General features: G+C 38.7%; 1 non-coding gene across 1 annotated transcript; it reads left to right on the forward strand.

The window, feature by feature from the left end:
* Positions 1 to 12,795: 12,795 nt before the first annotated feature.
* LOC117278789 (small nucleolar RNA R71) lies at positions 12,796 to 12,902 on the forward strand. The gene has a single exon (XR_004509147.1). It is a non-coding gene; the product is annotated as a small nucleolar RNA R71 (small nucleolar RNA).
* Positions 12,903 to 13,602: the final 700 nt, after the last annotated feature.

Consider the following 13,602-nt stretch of genomic DNA (forward strand, 5'->3'; position numbering starts at 1 on the left):
GCTGTCACCGGGAAGGGATCATACGAACTAGAAAATCAAGATGGAGTCAAGTCGCCGAGCAACTAGAATGTGACTCACCTCGAAAGGTATTACTGTTGATGGATCCTGCTTATACTGAAAGTATGTGTTGCACTCTTTTTTCCGTCAATCAGTTTTTGTCCCAATTGGGTTTTTCTAGCAAGATTCTTAACGATGCAGCAACGGAAAGCATATTACGAAGGAAACATCATCAGCAGAGCTAAGAGTTTTAAATGACAAAGCATTGAAACAAAAAACCACTACAGGATGGTTAAATAGTCTTTGGCTCAATGGAAAATTCCTAATGGGAGCAAGACTTCCAATATTCCAATTCATATTCTTCGCATTCGAACACTGGGGGGGCGGGGAGGGTAGTATGAAAATATGGCAACTTGATTGCCACAAAAATCGGGCCTGCGAGACTCTGGAACAGTAATGTCCTATTGGGACCGGGGACTGCACAACTAGCCTCATAGAAATAAGTTGTACCAATTAGCCACATGTATTAGAAATTTATTTTCTGTCAGCAAATGAATGCTTATCTACTTTTGAAGATATAAGGAATAAAATGAAGTTCTTTTATTTTTATCTTGTTTCTTGTCTAGACGATGAATTGATTTTATCATTTGAATGTTAACTAAAAACTTCAATTTCTAGTGCCGGAATGAACATGAGCCGTCCTCTTCAAGAACACTGTAAACATAAGAGGTCCCTCTCTTATTAAACCCTCATAGTAAAGGGTTGGTTCCGAAAGGGTTTATGCCCGGAACCCAAAAGCTATCGGGAGAAAACACGCCCGAAGCCTTAATTCGATGCAAACAGAATGAACTTTGCGCAATGCTTAAACAAATATTCCTTTGTATTAATCAAACATGCCAAGCGGTATAAGTACAAAAATATAAAAGGAAAACAACAAAAGAAGAAGAAAGTAAAAATGTTAAACTTCATCGCCACCAGAACTCGGAGGAAGAGAGGCATTTATGCCCCCAGGAGAAGTAGGCGAATTTGCAGTCGGGGCAGGACCTTGGCTTTGATCATCATTCTCTTCAAGTTCCTCCTAGGTTCCTGAAAACGTGGAACTAGAACTAGAAGAGTCAGTTGCATCAGGCTGAGATGGGAGGCGGTCTCGAGTAGTTAACTCCAGCGCTCGAGCCTTGGTGATTTCATCATCAATGTCAATGGCGCCCGCATTGGCTTCCTCCAGGGTTTTCCTCCTCATATGATACATAGAGTATGTCTTTTCAAAAATGAGGGAATCCCCTTGGTGCTGAACTTTTGCCTTAAGACTGTCAACCTCGAAAGGCTATCCCGCTCAGATCTTGTGGCACTGAGGCTAAGATCAAGATCACGACATCTTGAACTTCAGACCACTTAGCCTTAGCTTCTTGGAATTGAAAATTTAATTGAGAACTTCTTGACCAAAGGCCACTACCTCCTACTCGCTAAGCTGTAGACGGGCCTCAAGGTCATTCGCCTCACCAGCCTTTGCTTCCAGCATCGAGAGGCGTGCTGTGACTTGATTCCACTCGACCAACAGTTGATCCCCCATAGATATAAGCCCCTCTTTGTCAAGTATCAATCTATGAAGGCCCTCAGAAGCAAGAAAGTTGTCCTGCGAAACAAATATCGAAGTCAAAAACCCTGTTGTAACAGATGAATAGAAACAAGAAGTAAAAAAGAACAGGTACAGTACCGCTGCTGCATTGTGCATGGCGTTATTTTACATTCACTACCCTGAAATAGAGTGTATTTTCTTCTTATCCTTCCCCAAAGCCAGCGACTTTAGATAATTGGCGAGCTTCACCGGTCTAGACAGCAGATGGCACTCCTTTGAGACCGAGAAAGAGACGATCCTCCTCCCTTGGGTATCTGCAGAAGGGGGTGAATAGTTGTGCCTAAAATTTCGGTGGTTAGGGGACTGTAGATGAGGGGCATCCTCCTCTCGGGCGTCTGCGGCCAGTGTAGGGGAGGTTGCAGTTGCTGGTAATGAAGGCACAATTGGTGTGGAGGGAGATAAAGCTACTGACATTGTAGGTTGAGAAGCAACTGCGACAGAGGCATTGTTGTTTATTGGTTGCTCTCCATTCAAAGGCAGAAAAGGCCCGGTATCTAATATAATTGGACCAGAAGCAACAACTGGGGTAGGAAAAGGAGAATCAACAGTCTCCACTATATCCAATTCTCCCCAAAGTGGTTGGACCTCGCCCACGGTTGGGGTTCTAAGCTCTCGAGATTGAGCATTCTGTTGAGCTGAGGAAGATCATTGTCTCCTTTGAAGGAAAGCCTCTTCGTCACTAGCTTCCTCGTCATCGTCAATGACCACAATGGCTACGGCTAGCTCAGGCGCGACCTTCTTCATTTTCTTATTTTTATTTTATCCCCAGCTGAGGAAGAACGTTGCTTTTTTGGTTGCTTGTTCTCTAGCCGGGGACTCCAAGAAGAAGCACCAGTACCAGAAGCAGATCCATGGGAACTGCTCTGGGTAAGAGCCTCCTGCAACAACCTCGCAGCCTCCGCGAGGTCAGCCAAAACCTTGACTTCGAGACAAGTGACAGAGACCATCGGGAGTCCCAAACCAAACAAAAAAGTATGGTTAGCAAGTTCTCCTATGAATACACAATGGTGAAAAGTTTAAAGAATCAATTTACCGTGATTCTTGGCCTTCCACCCGTATTTGGGGACCAACTTCTTCCACCGACGGGTCTCTGGCATAGTAATGTCCATAATCATATGAACCCATTAGTCCAGACCTTCAATCCTTGGTAGTTTCCACCAATTAGCTGGAATAACGAAAGCAAAAGGGTTAGCAATGGCCCAAAATAATTTTTTACAGAGAAAGAGATAGAATATAAACTTCGTGAACGGCTTCATGACTCGGGAAAAGATGGATTCATGTCCGGGATGATATCCCTGATAGCAATGATAATAAATAACTCCATCCACCTATGGTCATTGTCATCATCCATGATGGTGAGCAAGGCATGGTGGCCACGCTTGCTGAAATTTATCACTCCCCCACGAAAAATTTTGTGGGAGAAGAGGTTCTTCATATGTGCCAGGGTTAGGATTGTCCCTGTTTCCAAGCACAGCCGGCGCAAGCACGCTACTGTTCGCCACAAATAAGGGACTACTTGCACCAAGCAAACCTGGTACCAGTGGCACAACTCCAAAATCATGGGGTCCAGTCCCCCGCTCAAAGAAAATGGGCCTAAAGTGAAGGGGTACGTATAAACATACGTAAAACCCTTCTTGGTGAAGGTCACCCGCTCCACCAGGTCTGGGGCAATGATGTTGAGGCCGTGGCAGTTATAAACCTGCTTCACAGTAGGAATGCTGGAAGGGCAGATGGAAGAAGGATACCTACCAACAATCCAAGTTCGAGGGTTTGCAGTAGGGTACTTCTCTTGGAAGTCATTGACAGTGCTAAAGTGTTTGGGGCTGATGGTGTTCACCATAGGAGGGTCAGCATCAACATCCACCTCTTTATCTTTGCTTCTCTTCGGGCCACCGCCGGAGAGAAGACTAGAGTTCTTAGAAGTTTCAGTAAAAGAACTCATGGTAATAAAGATTTTATGAGTTAAAAGCGGAGAAAGTCGGAAAGAGTTAAAAGCAGAAGAGTATTAAGAGCAAAGAAGATGATACGCTTATGAGGATTTTGGAAGTGAAAGAGATAGAATGAGGTGTATAAGTGAGGACATAGGTGGCTAAAATCTTGGTCATGATTACCTCGAGAACCGGCAAAAATATTGCTAAATCATAGGGTAACACGTGTTTGGGGTATTAAATGCGAGAAGACGTCGTCTTATCAAACTTCAGAAACTGTTCAGAAAACTTTTCGCCAACAAAGGAATCTTCACCAACTTCCCGACGACACAAAGATGTGCCATCGGAAAGCAGAAAAACTATATGTATAGAGTAAAATTGGTTTATATTAAATACTCAAATGATTACATAACACGTGGAACCGGAAGTAGATGAAAGATGGAGTGAATGAAAACCAATACCGAGACAACAACTTTGGTTGGTATTGTGTAGATCCCGAAGGGAACACAATCAACGGAAGCAAACAATTGTTTGTCACCGGAGGACATTTAATGAAGAATATTCCTAACTATTAAATATAGAGTCATTGCAGAGAATTTAGGCGTTTATGGCCAGCCATTACATATTCATCAATGGCACCCATTATTATCATTTAAGAGGGACTTGATGAGGGGCTTAATCCTACGATCTAGTTCCCAAGGTATAGCTATAAACAGGGGTTTAAACAACCATTGTAGAGACGAAATCCCTCGCAAAACTTATGCTACATTATACTCTCAAGCTAAATAATACAACTCTATTTTCTGTCTAGTACTGTTCTTATCACTGTCTTCGGAAGACTTGCTCCCGGAACCAGATTTGTTATTCCTTTCGATTTCAACGCTAATCAAATCAGTACGCTTGTCTATAAACCACACAAAAAATTCAACTGTACTGATTTACGGGTAAACAACTGAACATTTAGTTTAATAGTTAAAAGTTTATTTTATAGAGAAAATAACACACCGACATTTAAAACTTGAATTGGCAAATTAACTTTTTTAAAAAAAAATTATGAAGTTATAGAGAATATTCAAATGTTTCTGAACGTCTCAAAATAGACGCATTATCGTATTATATAAGCAAGTGGAACAGGGGAGTTTTATTTTCCACTTTTTATATATTGTATATTTGTATGGATCTTGAAGCAAACTATCGTTGTCATTCCCAATACAACTATATTACTCCGTATTACATATTCTGCGTTGGGGAGCAACAGGCGTGTGTTTCACACAATAACATGGGTGCAACTAAGTTTCTCATATTATACCAAAATAGGGGAACAACGCTAATATTTTAATTCATTGACTTATCAATAGAGGTATCGGGTTCGAGCCCTGGGTATGAAAAAATTCTTGGTAGAGAGCATTTTCCCCCGAATAGAGTCCTACCCGGTCCGAATCCGGATATAGTCGGGCTCCAATGCGGGTACCGAACACCGGATGGGAAACAAAAAAAAACGTTTTGCTTTTGTTTTTTATCCATTATAATTGAATATTGGAGATGTCCTATTTTGAATGGAGAATTATGCTGTTATTTATTTCATTGAATATTATTGGGAACCCCTTATACTAGAGCCTTATTGATCCAATTGTAAAATTGAAAAAACCATGTATTACGGAGAGGAGAGGAAACAAATTTTTGTTTGAAACTAGTAGATTTTGGTCAAGTTTATGAGAGGTTAAAACTGTTTTTTTTTAAAAATTAAATAAATGCTTATTTTAGAATGTTTGATGTGTTTGGCCAATTTTTTAATAAAGAAAAGTGCTTTTAATAAAAAACAGTAGCTGATTATCAGAAGTTTAAAATAGTTTCTTCTCATCAGCAAAAGCACCACATGTTTTAATCTTCCTCTTGGCAAAAATACCTTGGCAAAAACTTTTGTATACCAAAATAATGCAACTTACTTTAACCTAATGTTTACGCTATTCCAATCGCAATTCTTAGGAACTCTCCTCATGTGTAAGTATTTTTTTGGGTAGTGATAAAGGATGAAAAATACATATTTTGAGTGTGTTATTTCTTGTGTGAGTTGCGAGAGTTCACATCGCTTTTGAAGTAAAAAAAAATGCTCATTACGTATTTCTTACGTGTAGAAACAAACTTATGCGGAAAAGGATCAAATAGGAAAAAAATTGGTGAAAAAAGAGCTAAAGAGAAAAGTCCCGGACAGCGAAGCGAGGTTCACTTCGCCATACTGGGACCGGAGTAGAAGAAACTAGAAAAGTCCTGGACAGCGAAGCGAGGTTCATTTTGCCAGACCGGGACCGAAGCAGAAGAAACCAGCTTTTCCAATCCGAAATAGAAGAAGGAAAATTCGTCCCATACAAACCCTAGTCGCTATAATACATCCTAAAATGTTCTTTTGAGAGGGAGACACTACTTTGGAGGGAGAGAAGACTTTGGGGAGGCAAGAACACGCTAGGAGCAAGGCGGAGAATTATTCTACGGGTTTTTCACTTTCTTCTTCCTATTTCTATTATTGGTTATGAATTCTAGTAGTGTAGTTTTGCAAACTATTATGAATACCTAATTTGTTATCTAGGGTTTTGATGGAACCTTTTGTAAGATAAATTATTGTTATGTTTTTATATAATTGAGCTGTTGGATTTCTCTACTTGTTCACTACGTGTTTGTTGTTGTTGTTGTTGATTGAATGACCATCAATTGACTGTACTTATTTTGTGTGCACTGCTCGAGAGAGAGTACGCATTTAGGTAGTTGTTGAATAATATCACTCCTAACGTATGTGAGAGATCAATACAGAGGGTTTAAAGGCGGGATTAGAAATAATAAAATCTTGGTGCGGTTGTAGTGAGCGGTGAATTAGTGCCAACTAGCGTAGTTCGAGAGAATATGTCTAGTAAATTATGGTAGTTGCTCGAGAGAGAATTACGACAACTAAAGTACTCACGATCGGTAGAGAATAATTAGACAAAATTATAGAAGATATAGCGGAAAAGATTCCGACAATTAGAAAAATCATAACTCTAGACCTCCTTGATCTTGTCTCCAACCCTTAGTATCTTTAGTTGTTAATCTACTACTTTAATTTGGTAGTTAGTTAGACACAACAATCTTTATATTTATAACTTATGAATTGTTCGAGTTTGTCTTCTTAGTGATAATAAACAGTTGTAGCTAAACCTTAGTTCTCTGTGGGATTCGACTCTAGACTCTTAGACCGGGTTATATTTGCAGTGACCGCTTATCCTTTTTAGGACTAGAGTTGGGCATGATCAAATTTTGGCGCCGTTGATGGGGAATTAATGGTGTAGTTATATCTGTAAATATTGCTTGGTTTCAAGTTTGAATTTTTATTTTATTCTTTCTCCTGTTCTTTTTTAAAAGTTTACTTGTTGATTAGAGAAACATGATATCTTAGAATTATGGAAGTTTCAGTATTGGTAATTATACTTTTGATCTTCCTTATCCTCCCCCAACTTCTTATGATGATGGTTATACTTTTTCTTGTGAAGTTAGTAGGAAAAACGAACCTGGGAATGGTGACATGAAGGAGATCATGGATATGTTTAAGTGCCTTTTGGAATAACATGATGAGAAACCACTGCAAATACAAAGGCAAGAGGCAACTATTCATAACTTGGAGGCTCAAGTGAGTCAACTAGTTGAACCTTGTAAAGCGCAAGAAGCTTACATTGTGGATAGTAGCCAAGAAGAGCATGAATTGGTGACAAAAATTTTCATTATAATGGAGGAGTTAAGAGTAGAATATGACAAAACCAACCAACTAGAATTTGAAGATGTCGATGTTGTAAAAGAGATACTAGAGTTAACCAAGGACATTGAGGATACATATTTAGTTGACTCTAGTGTCATTGGTATTGAGGATGTTGATAGTCTCAAAGTTCATGTAGTTGAGCGCATTAAAGGCCAAGAAGTGCAGAATACTACATTATTTCCTTGGGCCAGTTAGATTCATTCCACCACCTCAGGAGCATAATCATAAGCTTGAATCAAAACTTAGGATCCAATTCATAAGTTTGAGGTGGAGGCAAAAAGTGGTTCATGTCATGCTATGACGTTAACTAAGGCGCTTGTTGGGAGGCAACCTAACTTTACTGTTTTTTTTTAAATTTTGTTTTTATTACTTTAATTTTTATTATATTATTTTTGTAGTGTACTTTTTTTATTTTGTAGGAGCATGGAAAATAAATTCATTGAAAGGAAGGAAAAACAAATCAGATGGTTGGAACTAAGTGTGGGGTGCCCGCACAAAGAACCAAGTATGTGAGAAGTCTGAGTACCCTATGACCTGCTAATGCTTCGGTCTTTAGCCTATCAAAGTAGTTTCTTTTACCCTCTTGTATTTATGGGTACGCATTGGGGACAATGCAAAACTTTAAGTGTGGGGTGAAGAGACTATTTGGGTGATTTTCTATGCTATTTTACGTGTGTTATTTTATGTGTGTTAAAAAACAAAATCAAAAATAAAAATTAGGTAGAAATAATCCCTCTTGATTTTTCTTATGGCCACAGTTCTTTTCTAAGGGATTACTCTTTGAACCAGGTAGTAGTTTTTTTTGTAGGTAGAATTTTCAAAAAGTTTTGGACTTTTCACAATGATAGACTTACTAGACAGTTTTCTTGATGGTTTAAAGTCCAAATAAAAATACAAAAAAAAAATCATTTTTTTCTTTTTGAACTAATAATGGAATAGGAAGAACTTGAGTATTATGCATTTTGACATGCTTTATATAGGGGATTAGGTCCGCAGCATTTGCACTAAGTACTTTCTTCATGATCTTTTATAATTATATGCCTTGAAAACATATGTGACTTTGTTTTGACACTGAAGATCATCTTTCGACTCTTGTGATTAATTCTCATTTGCTTAATTTCTATGATGACTGTGCTAGTTGCTTTAACTTGAGAGTCGGGTCCGAGCCGTCATGAGTGAGTCATGTTCATTGTGTTAGGTGATATTTTGGTGTACTCTGTGTCGTCCTTTGTTAGTCTAGAACTTGCCCCGTATATGAGTCAAAGAGAAATGATTATGTCTGGTAAGTTTAGGAAGTGATATAGGTTTTCTTTGATTGACCATTTAGCCTATTGACGAGCTCAAAACAGACACTTAAATTATGCTCGCTAATCAAATATAGTATAGTATAATATCGTATCCACAAGGATTGGAGTTAAACAGTATTCCCGTAGTTTCTAGATTAATTGCTATCCAAGATAATCAACAATTGAGATGTATATGATTTCTAACTAAAATTAACTACGAATCTAAAGTTATTGACTAATGACAATCGAAACAAGGAATAAGCAAAGAAGATTAGCAATGGGAGAAGATATGGTTTTGATAGGATAGGTGCAAGATAATTATGCCTCTCTCGATTACATGAAGAAGTAAATATAGATGCAACAATTAAATCATCTAGAAACGCTTCAATACACAAAACTAGAGTTATAATCCACAAATAATTATCAATACACCAAATCCATTAAACCCTAAAGAGAACTACTCCATAGATATGGAGCAATTCATCACAAATAGATTTAAAATATAGGAAAACATAAATTCGATTCAAACTCGTGTCTTGAGTGAGAAAGGAATGATGAAATCCTTGTGCTCGTGTTCTTCCAACTCCTCCTTAACCTCCTTAGGTCGAGTATGTATCAAAAGTTCAAAGAATAATATTTTTTCACGTATTTATACCAAGTAGGGAATGGGCCAGATGAAACCACCTTCTCCTAGCCGAAATTGGAAAATTGCTTTGTAAATAATACACAGGCACGCCTCACGGGGCGACGTGCTATGCGGGATATTAGTGGGGATTTCCAGAGAGCTCAACATCTGTCAGGCATCAACCTTTGTACAACCACAACACACCACGTGTCGTCCCATGCCTCGCGGTAAGCCATTTTTCTCAGAGTACATATTGAATCTTGCTTTTTGACGTCCAGACTTGGTCCTCGACCCCCGAATACGATCCCGGCTTAATCCCTTGGGATTTTACTCAGACTTCAAAGCTCCAAATCACTTGAATTCATTCCACAACATCTGCATAGCTCGAAATCACTCCTACAAGGCATAAAACACACAATAAGTGCAAAACACTATCAATTAAAGCTCAAACATGAATAAAGTACAGTGAATTAGAGTGCAATAAGCGACGGAAATACGCAATTATAGCCTACCATCAATACCCCACACTTAAATCATTGATCGTCCTTGAGCAATCAAACTAAACTTTACATAGACACGACCATTTTAAACAACTCTCATAATTCATCACACCAAGAATAACTAAAACAGATTAAGCACAATATCGTAACATCCTCGCCTCAAGAATTGACTCATAAGCACCATGCATTTTTCACAACCCGCTCACTTACTCTAACATAGAGGTAAACAACATTACATTAACTCCCTACTTCTTTAAGCACAATTACATCAAAAGTTACCACTATCAAGAAATATGTTTCACAATTATACACTTATTGTTTTTCTTTCTTTTTCAATTCAAGTGGCTCTTTTTCCTTATTTCAATAGTTCCACTTAAAAGCCAAATCAACCACCCCACACTTCACTTTTACAAAGTTCATAACAAATTCAAGTGCTCACGAGAGGTACAAGGTTCAAATAGATGGTCAATTCAAACAAATGGTTAGGGCTTGTAATATGGTTTCCAAAGAAACATGATTACATGCTCAAAGGGGTTAACTATGATACATAACAATTAGGTGGGCAAAAGCATATATCTGGCTCAACAAAGAAATGCCTAAATCCTTTCCAAGTCTGAATAAAACTACCATTTCACTTTGCAAACACACGGGGCAAGTTCTACATCAAATGCAATGCGTAGAATAACACAAAACCTCACACACATATAACACATAACTTACTCTAGATTAGACTATCAACACATTCTAGTCAAAGTAGTTAAGCAAAGTTAAGATCATACAATTTAAGACACTTATACAAGAGTCAAAAACTGAGCCTAAACGCCATAACTAAAACACTTACTGTTCTCAAGGTATAATAAAGTTAAGAGATATTGCCTTCAATTCAATTCATAGCACAAGGTTTCCAACTACTCTACAAATCAAAAACTAACTACACCCGGTTAAAACAAAATCCTTAGAAAAGAACCGCGACACAAAGAAAAACCAAGGGAAAATTATTACACTACCTACAAAAGCAAATCTTCTTGTCTTTTTTCTTTCGACTTTAATCCCTCAAGAAAACCTATCGATGATATCCATCCTCAGGAAAAATTGAAAATTTTTAAATTTTTTATGATTTTTTTCTATATCTCTAACTACAACTAACAAAAAGAGAACTAATATACATACATACAAACATACAAATATTCTCCCACCCCACACTTTAAGTTGTGACATGTCTCCATGACACACAATTAAAAAGTATAAGGTAAAGGAAACTTCCTTGACTATCTAGTCAGGGTCTGAGTCGATGTCGGGCCCCATTTCTAGTGCCCGAATTAATGCACATATCCATGCAGATAACTTCTTCTTAGCCTTTTAAGGTACACCCCACACTTTTGTTTCTCACTCAGTGCATCCTTCTCTTTTGAGCCCTTCACTTTTCACTCAACATTTGCACTTGGTTTTTCATTTTGCACCCTCTTTCCTACATTCATCTCAAAAGTCACAGTCTCATCACCCATTCTAAGCATGATTTTTCTCTCGTGTATATCCAATATTGCTCTACCCGTTGCTAAGAATGGTCTTCCTAGGATGAGGGGGACCTCCTTATTCTCCTCCATATTCACCACTATAAAGTCTACAGGAAATACAAACTTATCCACCCGAATTGACACATCTTCCCCAATTCCCTCATGTATTATAGTGGCTTGGTCAGCCAGCGGCAAAGATATGGGTGCAGACTTTATCTCTCCAATCTCCTTCTCCAGTTTCCTGTAAATAGATAGAGGCATTAAATTAATTGAGGCACCAGAATCACATAAAGTCTTATTAAAATGACTAGTTCCTCATGACCAAGGTATAGTAAAACTCCCTGAATCACCAAACTTTTTTGGGAGCTTGTTTTACAATATCGCACTAGAATGCTCTGTGAGCTTGACCACTAAGGTCTCCTCAATTTTCCTTTTCTTCGTCAGGATCTCCTTCAAGATTTTGGCATAAGCAGAAATTTGTGAGAGCAATTATGTGAATGGTAAGTTTACATGAACCTGTTTCAGCACATCCAGAAATCTCCCAAACTGCTTGTCCAGCTTTTCTCTATATAGCTTTTGAGGGAAGGGTAAAGTAGGCATATGCTCGCTCTCATCATGTTCCTCCCTTCTCGAAGTTTCTCCCTTCTTCTTTTGCTTAGCTTTTATCTGGCCCTTCTTCTTTTTATCAACATCATTCTTCAGCTACTCCCCCCTTTCTTTTTCAAGTTTCACATCATTTTGTATTGGGGTGAGATCTTTCAATACTTTCCCATTTCTTAGAGTTACATCATTCACTGTTTCTTTAGGATTTCACTCAGTATCAACAGAGAGAGTTCCTGGAGCCCTCTTAGATAATACTGTTGCAAGTTGCCTAACCTGTCTCTTCAGGTTTTGAAAAGATGTGCCCAGTTCTTTGATGGCTGCTCCATGGGCGTCCAGCCTCTCATCTGTCTTGATAGTGAAGGCCTTCATTAGATCCTCTAGACGAGGCTGAGTGGGCTGTTGAGGCCGAAATTACTGGCTTTGCTGATTTTGGTATGCTGGAGCTCCTTGTCGCTGGGGTCTAGAGTTATTTTGTTGCCATGCATTCACAGTACCTCCAAGTAAACTCCATGAAAAATTGGGGTGCCTCTGACCCATTGCATTAAAATTGTAGTTTCCCACAACATTTACTTCCTCAATTGAGGCTTGGTACTCATGAGTAGGGTGTCTTCTTCCACATATATCACAAGCTGTATGAGACTCATTTTTTATCGAGGCTAAGGTCAGCTTCCTTATTTCTTTAGCCATAGCATCAAGCTGTACATGCACAGATATATTAGCATTAACCTAGTGAACACCAGTCGATCTTCTTCTTTCAGCACTCTGAGAGGGACATTGATTTGCATCTTTAGATAACTCATCAAGAATTGTAACTATCTCCTCTGGAGTCTTCTTCATCAACGAGCCTCCAGCTGCATTACTCACTATTCTACGTGAGGTCGGTGTCAATCCATCCCAAAAGTCCTGGAGTTGCATCCAAAGTTCAATTCTGCTATGTTGACACTTTCGAACAATCTCCTTAAACCTCTCCCATGCTTCAAAAACAGTTTCCGTATCTTTCTGGAAGAATTTATGGATTTGTCTTCTAAACTTGCCCGTTTTAGCTGAGGAAAAATATTTATCAAGGAATTTCCTTGTCATCTCCTCCCATGTTCTGATTGATCCTGTGGGCAAGCTTCGAAGCCACTGTTTTGCATCATCTTTAAGATAAAAGAGGAATGTCCTTAAATACACTGCATCTTGTGACACACCATTGTATTGAAAGGTGTTCATAATCTTCTCGAAGTCCATCAGATGTGTATTTGGATCTTCATTCATCTTCCCTCTGAAGACACATCAATTCTGAAGGGTTTAAAGCAACCCTTGCTTCAACTCGAAATTGTTAGCTGCAATTGGAGGTGGTCTAACACTTGATAAACCTTGTTTTAGACTGGTCTAGCATAATCACAAAGTGGTCTCCCAAGCTCAGGATCTATACTTCCGAACTGGTCTGCAGCTAAGGGTTGATTCTGAGCAATTCTCTGACCCCCTCTCTTCTTCATAGATAATCTGTGCATCTCTAATAGCTGCTTCCTCAGCATCCAGTGTAGCTTTTTCCCATTGGTGGGGTGCTTCTCTTGCACCTAAATCTATATTATCATCACCGTATCCAGCCATAGATTCTTTGGTTGAGGATTTCCAAACCTTTTCTAATATCTCGGTGAGATCTCTTTCCTTCCTTAGCTGTCGCAATTGTTTTTCTATCTCTGGCTCGTATGGTAGCACTTCTTTCGCAAAAGCTTGAGTCATGCAC

The sequence above is a fragment of the Nicotiana tomentosiformis genome, chromosome 12, assembly GCF_000390325.3.
Source record: "Nicotiana tomentosiformis chromosome 12, ASM39032v3, whole genome shotgun sequence".
Taxonomy (NCBI): domain Eukaryota; kingdom Viridiplantae; phylum Streptophyta; class Magnoliopsida; order Solanales; family Solanaceae; genus Nicotiana; species Nicotiana tomentosiformis.